Here is an 11,905-nt window from a genome sequence, read left to right as displayed (position 1 = left end):
TTTTTTTTTTTTTTTTTTTTTTGGTGGAGTTTTTAATTTTTTCTACATATAAGATCATGCGGCTGGGCATGGTGGCTCACACCTGTAATCCCAGCACTTTGGGAGGCCAAGGTGGGTGGACCACCTGAGGTTGGGAGTTCGAGACCAGTCTGACCAACATGGAGAAACCCCATCTCTACTAAAAAAAAAAAAATACAAAATTACCCAGGCATGGTGGTGCATGCCTGGAATCCCAGCTACTCAGGAGGCTGAGGCAGGAGAATCACTTGAACTTCAGAGGCAGAGGTTGTGGTGTGCCAAGACCGTGCCTTTGCACTCCAGCCTGGACAACAAGAATGAAACTCCATCTCAAAAAAATAAAATAAAGTAAAATAAATAAAGATCATGTTGTCTGCGTACAAGGCTAATTTGGCTTCTTCCTTTCCAATTTGGATGGGCTTTATATCTTTCTCTTGCCTGTTTGCTCTGGTCCAAACTTTTAGTATTATGTTGAATCAAAGTGATGATGCTGTCTTATTTCAGATTTTAGAGAAAACTCTTTCAAAGGTTCTTCATTTAGTATGATGTTAGCTGTGGGTTTGTCATATATGGCCCTTATTATTTTGAGGTGTGTTCCTTCTATACTCAAGTTTGTTGAGGGTTTTGTCATTAATATGTCGAATCTTATTTAATAAGTTTTCAGCATCTGTTGAAATGATCCTATGTTTTTTGTTCTTGGTTCCGTTATTGTGATGCAACATGTTTATTGATTGGTGCACGTTGAGCCAGTCTTGCATCCTTGGTATGAATCACACTTAGTTGTGGTGAATGATGTTGTTGAATGCAGTTTGCTAGTATTTTGTTGATAATTTTTGCATCTATGTTAATCAGTGATATTGATGCCTGTAGTCTTTATTTTTTGTTGTTGTAACCTTGTTTAGTCTTGTTTTCAGGGTAATGTTAGCCTCATAGAAAGAATTTGACAGCATTTCTCCTCCTTCATTTTTTTGGAATGTTCTGAGCAGAATTGGTATTTGTTTATCTTGGAATTTGGTGGAATTCGGCAGTGAATCCATCAGGTCCTGGGCTTTATTTGATGGGAGACTTTTTATTATGGCTTCGATCTCATCACTCATTATTGTTTTGTTGAGGTTTTATTTTCTTCATGTTTCAATCTTGGTAGACTTTATGTCTCTGGGAGTTTATTTCTTCTAGGTTTTCCAATTTGTTGGCATATAATTATTCCTAATAGTCTTTAATGATTCTTTGTGTTCCTATGGTCTCAGTTGTTCTGTCCATTTACTTGGGTCTTCTCTCTTTTCTTGGTAGTTCAGCTAAATATTTTTTTTTCCAAAAATCAACTTTTCATTTCATTGATCTTCAGTATTTTTTAGATTAAATTTCATTTGTTTCTGCTCTAATCTTTATTATTTATTTCATTCTACTAATTTGGTTTGTTTTGCTTTTCCATTTTCTTGGGGAACATTGTTACAGTTTATTTGAAGCCTTTCTGTTTTTTTAAATGTAGGTGGTTATTGCTATAAACTTCCCATTTGTGCTGTCATTGCTGTATCCCATAGATTTTGGTATGTTGTGTTTCCATTTTCGTGTGTGTGTGTGTGTGTGTCTAGCTTCATTTACTCAACATAATGTTTATTAAATACATCTATATTGTTACAGATATCAATCGTTATTTTATTGCCTTAAATATTTTATTATGTAAATATATCACAGTTTATTCACTCTCATGATAATGGACATTTGAGTGTTTTCCCAAGCTTTGTTATTATAAATACATCTGCTAAGAACTTTCTTGTATTTGTCTTTTGGTGGACATAGACACTCATTTTTCTTGAATATATAGCTATGAGTGAAATTGCAAGATCAAAAGATAGATATATGTTTAGCTTTAGTAGGTACTTCCACATAATTTCCTGATTTTTATGTTGTCATGCCAGCTCTCTTTTGTCAGTTTTGCATGGTATATTATTTTCCATTCTTTTACTTTCAAAAGTCTGTATATTAATATTTAAAGTATATTACAAATAGCACATAGTTTGGTTTTGGGCTTTTAATTTTTCAAATTCAGTCTTCTATTTTTTTTCTGCTGTATACCTAAAGTCTTTTTTTTGTTTGTTTGTTTGTTTTTGAGACCAGGGGTTCACTGCATTGCCCAGGCAGGTATCAAACTCCTGGGCTCAAACAATCCTCCCACCTCAGCCTCTCAAATAGCCAGGACCACAGGCATGTGCCATCAGGCCAGCACACAAACGCACACTGTTTTTTAGTTGGAATGCAGTACATATTGTCTATTTACATTTAATGTAATTACTCATATAGTTAGGTTTAAGCTTACATCTTCTTATTTATTTTCTATTTGCTCCAATTATTCTTTATTTCTTTATTACTTTTTCATCTTATAATTACAAATATTTGTTTTCCAATTTTATCTTCTCTGCTAGTTTTTTAATTGTATCTTTTTACATTATTGTTTTAGTGACTACCCTAGAGATTGCAATAGATATCCTTGATTTATTATAATCTAACTTAAACTGATATATTTATCACTTCCTGAACAATGCTAGAGACTTCCAACAATTCAGTTCCATTTACCCGTCCTGCCGTTTGAGTTACTGTTGTTATATATTTTCCTTGTGTGTATATTCTAGACCCTACAAGACATGGTGGTTACTTAAAACAATCAATGTTCTTCGTATTTATTGTACTCACACATTTACCCTTGCAAGTGTCCTTCATTTGTTTTTACACTTATGTGTTTCTTTGTAGAATTATTTTCTTCAACCCAAAAACTCCCTTCACTGTGCTGAAAATAAATAGTTCAGTTTTTGTTTGTCTGAAAATATCTTTATTTTGCCTTCACTTTAAATATATTTTCACCGGTTATTTAATTCTAGGACTGCAAATGTTTCTTCTGTTTTTCAACTTTTTAAACATGCCATTCCATGTGTTCTGGCTTCCATGGTTTCTACTGAAAAATCAGACATGCTGGGTGCAGTGGCTCACGCCTGTAATCCCAGAACTTTGGGAGGCCAAGGCGGGTGGATCATTTGAGGTCAGGAGTTCGAGACCAGCCTAATATGGTAAAACCCCCCTCTACTAAATACAAAAACAATTATCTGGGTGGGGCCAGGCGCGATGGCTTACGCCTGTAATCCCAGCACTTTGGGAGGCCGAGGCGGGTGGATCATGAGGTCAGGAGATCGAGACCATCCTGGCTAACACGGTGAAACCCCGTCTCTACTAAAAATACAAAAAAATTAGCTGGGCGTGGTAGCGGGCACCTGTAGTCCCAACTACTCGGGAGACTGAGGCAGGAGAATGGCGTGAACCTGGGAGGCGGAGCTTGCAGTGAGCAGAGATTGCACCACTGCACTGCAGCCTGGGCGACAGAGCAAGACTCCATCTCAAGAAAAGAAAAAAAGAAAAGAAAAGAAAATTAGCTGGGCGGGTGGTGGATCCCAATCCCAGCTACTTGGGAGCCTGAGGCAGGAGAATCCCTTCAACCTGAAGGGGGCGGAGATTGCAGTGAGCCCAGATTATGCCATTGCACTTCAGCCTAGGCAACAGAGTAAAACTCCATCTCCAAANAGACTGAGGCAGGAGAATGGCGTGAACCTGGGAGGCGGAGCTTGCAGTGAGCAGAGATTGCACCACTGCACTGCAGCCTGGGCGACAGAGCAAGACTCCATCTCAAGAAAAGAAAAAAAGAAAAAGAAAAGAAAATTAGCTGGGCGGGTGGTGGATCCCAATCCCAGCTACTTGGGAGCCTGAGGCAGGAGAATCCCTTCAACCTGAAGGGGGCGGAGATTGCAGTGAGCCCAGATTATGCCATTGCACTTCAGCCTAGGCAACAGAGTAAAACTCCATCTCCAAAAAAAAAAAAAAAAAAAAAAAAAAAAAAAGAAAGAAAAATCAGACATTATTCTTATGTTCCCCTTTTAAGTATAATGTTATTTTTTTCTCTATCTACTCTTAAGATTTTCTTTACCTTTGATTTTAGTAATCTAACAACATGAAAAACTGAGGTGTGGCTTTCTTTGAATTTGTCCCACTTAGGGTTTGCTGAACTCCTTGAATCTGGAGATGGAGTCATTCATCAGATTGGAAAGTTTTCAGATATTATACTTTCAAATATTGCTTCTGCCCATTACTTTTATTCTCTGCTGCTAGAACCAGTTACATATCTCTGTTATATTCCGCTGTTTTCCATTTTTTGCAGGTATGTGGGCGTTAATTTGGATATTTTCTATTGACCTATCCATGAATTCACTAATTCTGTCTCTTGTTGTGTCGTCCGATTTGCTGTTAAACCCATTCAGAGAGTTCTGTTCTGGAAGTTCATTTTGTGTCTCCTTACAAATTCCAGTTCTCTGTCGAAATTCTCCATCTTTTCATCTACTTTCCATCTTTTCCTCTGTTGTTTAAAAAATAATCCTAATTATTTTAAAGTTCTTATCTGTGAACTTAAACAATTGGATCATCTTTGTTTCTGCTTCTATTGTTTGCTTTTTTCTATTATTAGTCACATTTTCCTTTCTCTTCACAGGTCTCCTCATTTTTATTGTATACTGGCCATATACAGTAACTGTATATACTGAATTAGATGTTTTCTTCCAGAAAACTTTTCCTTTTTTACTGTCAGGCAGAGAAGATTAAAGTTGATCACCTCAATCCATTTGGATTTAATCCAGGTCATAGGTAAGTGCAACTTTGTCAGATTCAGTCTGACATGTATTTTAGTATCAGTAATCTTAGAAGTGAAATCTGACATGTATTTATTGCAGACCACTCCCTCTGGCAATCTGTCTCCCAGGTACTGAGAGACTGCCGGAGAGTTCACTCTGCCTTATCAGCTCAGCACCAAACCTGCCATGCTAGCCGAGTTCTCAGCAAATGTTGTATGAGAGAAAAGAGCCATTTGTTTGATACTCCGTTATGTTCCAACCTGTCAAACCGACTGACATGCCCATGAACATTTCTACTGGTTTCTCCTTCCCTTAGTAGAATCCCTCGGCCTAGGTGATACCTGAACCTCATCTCGGACTCTGACTCAGCAAATTTCCTAATAGACAGCAACCTTAATTTACCTAATTGGGACTATTCATTCTCTGTAATTTTAGTTCATCTAGTCTTTTATGCTTCACAGCTATTTGATAACTTTAAAAAGTATATATCTGTGTGTATATACATACACACACACATACACACACACACACACACATATATATACACACACACATGCCTTCCAGTGTGCTGGGGTTGCAGACATGAGCCAATGTGGCCTGCCTATGTGTGTCTTTAATGTAAGGTAGATTTCTTGTAGGCACATGTGTGTATGTGTGTATATGTGTGTGTTAGGTTTTCACTCTGTCACCCAGGCTGGAGTGCTGTGGTGTGACCATAGCTCATTGTAACCTTGAAATCTTGGACTTAAGTGATTCTCTCGCCTTAGGCCCCTGAGTGGCTGGGACTACAGTCATCAGTCATGCGTCACTGCGCCCAGCTATCCATTTTCATTTGTTTCAGAAAAATTGTTAATTTTATTAGTTTCTTCATTAGCCCACTGGTTGTTCAGGAGCATGTTGTTTATTCCATGTGTTGGAGTAATTTCTGGGGTTCCTCTAGTTATTGATTTTTAGCTTTATTCCATTGTGGTCAGAAAATATACTTGATATAATGTCTACTTTTTAAAATTTGATGAGACTTATTTTGTGGCCTAAAATGTGGTCTGTTTTGGAGAATGTTCCATGTGCTGATGAAAAGAATTTGTGTTCTGCAGCGCTGAATGTGAAATACTCAGTAAATGTCAGTTAGGCCTATTTGGTCTAGTGTGTAGTTTAACTCAGAGGTTGCTTTGTTGATTTTCCACCTAATGATCTGTCTGCTACTGAGAGTGGAGTGTTGAAGTCCCCTACTATATTGTATTGCAATCTATTCCTCCCTTTAGATCTAGTGATGTTTGCTTTATGTGCTTGGGAGCTCTGGTGTTGAGTGCATAGATATTTATAATTGTTATATCCTCTGGCTATATTGACCTCTTTACCATTATATAGTAACCTTCTTTGTCTCTTCTTACAGTCTTAGTCTTGTAACCATTTTATCTCATGTATGTAGTTAAGCCTGTTAATTTGGTTTTCACTTACATGGAACATCTTTTTCTATCCTTTCACTTTTTGGTTTATGTGTGTATTTTTTTTTTTTTTTTTTTTTTTTTTTAAGAGATAGAGTCTCACTCTGTCACCCAGGCTGGAGTGCAGTGGTGCGATCTCAGCTCACTGCAACCTTCACCTCCCTGGTTCAAGTGATTCTCATATCTCAGCCTCCCAAGTAGCTGGCACTACAGGCAGGTACCATCATGCCTGATCAATTTTTATATTTTTAGTAGAGATAGGTTTTGCCATGTTGGTCAGGCTGTTCTTGAACTCCTGACCTCAAGTAATCCACCTGCCTCAGCCTCCCAATGTGCTGGGTTTGCAGACATGAACCAATGTGGCCTATGTGTGTCTTTAAGGTGGATTTCTTATAGGCAGCATATGGTTGCATCTTGTAAATTAGTGGTTACCAAACACCAGGAAGGGTAAGAAAGAGATGTGGATGAAGAAAGGTTGACTAATATGTATCTATATACTCAGATAGAAGAAATAAGACCTGGTGTTTGATAGATCAGAAGGGTCAACCCTACTGATCTATCAAAACGTTAAATAACTGTAACGTTAACTACAACGTTAATTACTATATTATATATAGTATTTACCTATAATGTTAAGTAACGTTAACTACTATAGTTAACATTAATTGGTTGTACATTTCAAAACAGCTAGAAGAGAATGATTAGAATATAACTAGCAAAAAGGAAAAATAAATATTTAAGGCAATGTGCATCCTAATTATCCTGACTTGATTATATGAATATATCAAATTATCACATGTAATCTGAAAATACGTATATATAATAGATTATATACATATCAATTTAAAAAAGCATAATCCACATTTCAGCTGATGGTTAATTTAGGACCACAACAGATGGTTGAGCAGATTGAGTACATCACTATTTTGGCCTCTACTAAAAAGTGAGTAGTACTTCCCCGAAGAGTATACCACCTAGACAAATACACCCAGTGTCCCCATCTACTAGCTCCTGTCCCCAGGAGTTCTGTCTGCATGTTTTCTTTACATCCACCAGAACATGGAACACAGCAAATCTTCAAATATTCAAATATTCACTCACACAGAATTAGTACCATACATTTTATCAAAGATTTTATGGAAGAGATAGCAGAAGAAGTTTATATCATATACCTTCAGTGAACATTTAAAAAATTACCCATTAGACATTTCTATTATTCTGCATACACTCTTCTGTTTTTCCACTAGTGGATGTATTTTGTCTCTATTTTTCCTACTCACACAGATTTTCCTCCTTTTCAAAATTCTGATTTTTTGAACCATTGTGACAATGCATTGTAAAAGGAAGTAAACATCCTCAAGTCACCATAGAAAGTCTTTATTACATCAAAGAGGTACAGATAGTGCTTGAATGTTTTCAGAGATAAAGTTGGGATGCTAGCAAAACAAATCAGTACCAAAAACTATTTATGTAGATAAACTATGAATATCTATGCTTATCAGTTGGCTTAGGTGACACAATGTGATAATGCCTATACCATACATTATAAACCCTTCCTTGCTGAATTGATGAAGTATGGTGCCCTATCTGTCTGAAACCTTCAGAGCTCATAAAATGCTAATAGTAGCATATGCGAGTCTTGAGAATTCCCACCAAGAAAACAGGATTGGGCTGGCAGAACTCTATTAAGGGATAGAATCGAGGCTTGTCCTCCCCACTGAAACATGGGCAGGTAATTTTAGGGTTAATCTCCAGACAAGTGCAATTTGTAGCTGAGGTCAGCTGAGAGGTGGCAGGTGAGAGTCAATATGAGGCAGGATCGGCTAATTTCCCAGCCGATAAATCCAGAAAGAGCCCCATCATACCTAATGCTTCTCAGGCAGCTGCTATGTAGGTTAATGACACGCGAAGGGGAAGACTGAGAAGCGTCCTTTCTTTTACTGCAACAAAGGCAGAAATCCAGTGAAAGTGGAATCATCCTTCAGCTCGGAACTACTGAGAGGCCCAGTAAGGTCTTTGGACCATTTGATGAAGCAGTGTTCAGTCAAACCCTGGACTTCTGCACAGAAGGAGATGGCTGTATGTTGGTTTAAACCCACACTACATTGTGTTTGCCACTTGTTCCTCTTACAAAGTCACGTTAGGGCACAATAGAAAAGTCCAGCAAAATATACCATCTTGAGCTGATTAAACCGTGTGCTGATAATTAGTGCAAATATGCAGAAATATTTTATTAGGCCTTTTAGTTACCCATGAGGCTAGTTCTAGCTAAGGGAAACCTCTCTTTCTCCTTTTAAGTGTGTTCAGATGACAATGAACCATGCCTGGCAGGAAGAGGAGACACTGCAAGTTTGTTTAAAGAAGAACACAGTTGCTGACTAGAGGAACATGAGTGACAAAGCTCTCCCTCGCCCTTCCACTTAGTTCGCATAGCTGCACTGCAGATTTGGACTCACTGACATACAAGAATATTAGAAGTATCCTCTGTCCAGTAGAGCAAGGCTCTTCTTGTTAGAATGCAATTTGTTGGCCGCTTAGAATCCAGTAATTCTTTCCAAAGATGTTGGCTGTGTTCACAGGATGTATTCTTTACTACTCTGTGTTTTATTCTTTGCTTCTCAAATCTGTATTTTTCTCTCCAGTTCTGTGGGTCCCTGAAGGGTTTCTGTTTGGCCAGCATTGCATTTAAGGCCGCCAAAGTAGTAATGTTATTAGTCCCAAATAGCATAAATTTTTTTTTTTGATTATGTGAGTAATGCCAGCTCATTGTTGAACATCTCCAAAGTATAAAAGGGTATTCTAAAATATGCCTATATTCCTACTGCCCTGAGATAAATCAATACAATCATGTTTTTCTTGTGGAATTTGTAGTAATTGGAAATGGGATAGAAGCTACTGACGCATAGAGAAAGAATCACAATGTCAGCAGAGCACCAGAAGAGGGATCAGTAACCTCTCAGCTGAAGAAACTTAGATCCTGTCTACTCAAAGTGTGGTCTATAGACCAGCTGCATTGGCATCACCATGAGATTGTGGGGAATGAAGAATCTTAGGTCACTTCTCAGACTTAATGAATCAGAATCTACATTTTCACAAGATTCCCAGGTGAATCTCACCTTAAAGTTTGGGAAGCACTGCTCTAGATGATCTGGTGGCCACAGTTGTATTGGATCCTGACAAATCTTCCTTCTGCCTTTTTGAGGCCTGATGGCATGCTATGTGTTCCTATATTTCCATGAATACTGGTTCAAGTTCAAGAAGTTAATCAGCAGAAGAGCTGGGATTCAAGCAGGTGTTTGCCTCCATAGTCCATCTAATTAACTATGATATTATATTTCTAGTAATTCTATCCAGGAACACAATGTTTTTCCATCAATTGAAGTTTTCCATTAGGTGTTACAAGAAAGTTTTATTCATTTTTCAAAAGAAAACATAGCAGATTATATTACCTATTGTAGGTCCGATTTAAATAACTGCTTTGGCTCCTGCAGAAACCAGGTGGATTCTGGAGATTGACTGTAGACTTCAATACAAACTTATCCAAGTGGTTCTGCTCATGCCTGCTATGTTAGACATGGTATCTATTTCTAGAGAAAATTAACATGACTAAAGGTTTATGGTATTCATTATTTTCTATTCCAATGATGAAAGAGGAGGATATGTAGTTCACATGTACACGGAACAAAAAATGCACATTTAGTCTTTTGTCCCAGGTTACGTTAACTCTTCCATGGTTTAATATTCTTAGGGAACAAAAACAATCATAGAATAAAAAATAGAATAAACTGGATGTTATTAAGGTTAAACTTTCATTCTTTCAAAGATAAGAAAATGAAAACTTGAGATGCAGAATGGGAGAAAATATTCACAATAATATATCTGACAAAGATCTTATATCCAGTATATATGCAAAACTCCTATATCAATAACAAGATAAACACTTCCTTACCCATGAAAAATTAGACACAATATTTAAAATGACAACCCACCAAAAAAGCTGCTCTTGTGTGAATAAACAAAAAATACATGAAGAGATGCTCAACATCATTAGTCATCAGGGAAATGCTAATTAAAAGCACAAAGAGATACCACTACACACCTATTACAAAACTGATAATACCAATTGTTGTTGATGTTGCAGAGCAATTGGAACAATCATACATGGCTGATGCAAATATGAAATCATATAACCACCTTGGAAAACTTGTAATCTCTTGAAATATTAAACATCTGACAAATGGGCCAAATAATTCCACCCCTAGGTATTTTCCCAAGAGAAATGAAAACATATGTCTACACAAAACTTGTTCCTAAATGTTTATGGTAACTTTATTTGTATTAGCATCAAACTGGGAAAACACTTGTTTGACACATACAGACAACACTAATCTACAGAGACAAGAATAAACTATTGGTTGCCTGGGGCTGGATTGGGACAGGGGAATGGATTACAAAGAGACCATGAAGAAATTTGAGAGAGTGATAGGAATGTTCTGATACTCATTATAGTGATGTTTATACAGCTTTATTTGCCTGTCAAAACTCATTGAATTATACTTTTTAAATGAATGCACTTTATTGTACATAAATTATAACTCAAAATTTATTTTAAAAAATTTTCAGCAAATTTCCACATCTTTAGGATAAAGGCCAGACTTCCTTGTTAGCCTAAAAATGCTTTCTTAATTCAGCCTCATAGCCAATGGCCCTTGTCTCAACTCCTGGCACTCCCCCATATAAAATACACACAGAGACTTGTATTTTCTGGCTGCATCATGCTGTTTCCACTTCAGTGTCCTTGTGCATCCTGTTCTTGCTGTCTAGACATTCTAATCTCCTTTTCTCTACCGAAAGAACTTTTACCAATTCTTCAAGCATCAGCTCATGCAGTGTCTTCTCCAGGAAATCTTCCATGGTTTCCTAGTGTGAGTTGCATGACTTTCCTGTGCTCCTGTGGTGCCCTGCACACAGCTCTCCTGTCCCACACTGAGTTGTTAATGTTGCCTTACTTCTCAGTCTTAGATTTTACATACTGTGACATTATAGTCATCTTTCTATCTTCAGTGTCTGGCAGTGAGTAGGTATTCAGATATTTAACAAACATTTGCTGAATATGCTATTACATGTAAAGAATACCGTTTCTGGCATTTACATTGTTCTTGTTTGTAAGTTCAAGGAAATGGGGCCATCTAAAAACTTCTGGAGTGAGAGGCAGCTATGTATGTGTGAATGTTATGTAAAATAAGGGGATTGATTTATGAACTCTGCCTCATTCTCCCATAGGCTTTCTTCCTGTACTGCAGAACTCTTCCATGCTTGATAAAAACATGAAATAGATAAAACCTAATTATGGTTCTCTTCTTGGAGGCACTGTCTTTTCAATGAATACTAAATCTCAAGTGGCCTATGGTTCTTAAGAGCACTCTTTCATCGTGCTGAAATGTGTCTGGCCTCCTGAATCTTCTCTCCCCAGGCATTACTTTTATTTCGTCTGTTTCTTGTCTATCACATTATGCACCATCCTTTTCTATTCTTGTTTGAAACCTCATGCTCTTCTTTAAAAATCTAGGTTGTATAAAAAATAATATTGAAATTTTAGGACTGATACATGGAAAGAGTGGTATCTCATTAGGCTGATAATTGAAGTAGTTTGGAACCTATCACTAATACAACTTTTAGGAACTTAACATTTGCATAGAATGGTAGTAACACATAACGTCTTCATGCCAAGTCTTTTTTTTTTTTTTTTTTTTTTTTTTTTTTTTTTTTTTTTGG

At 37.1% G+C, this 11,905-nt stretch overlaps 1 long non-coding RNA gene across 1 annotated transcript in view; it reads left to right on the top strand.

Annotated features, from left to right (window-relative positions):
- The window catches only part of LOC108515788 (uncharacterized), an 11,596-nt gene extending 7,022 nt beyond the window's left edge, over window positions 1-4,574 (top strand). The window contains exons 2-3 of the long non-coding RNA XR_001881622.1: window positions 4,057-4,219; window positions 4,547-4,574. This is a non-coding gene — a long non-coding RNA (uncharacterized LOC108515788). The remainder of the gene's footprint in view (window positions 1-4,056; window positions 4,220-4,546) is intronic.
- Window positions 4,575-11,905: the final 7,331 nt, after the last annotated feature.

This window comes from Rhinopithecus bieti, unplaced genomic scaffold (assembly GCF_001698545.2).
Source record: "Rhinopithecus bieti isolate Rb0 unplaced genomic scaffold, ASM169854v2 scaffold_35001, whole genome shotgun sequence".
Classification (NCBI taxonomy): Eukaryota; Metazoa; Chordata; class Mammalia; order Primates; family Cercopithecidae; genus Rhinopithecus; species Rhinopithecus bieti.
Note: the sequence above shows the minus strand (reverse complement) of the source record. Positions and strands in the feature narration are given on the sequence as shown.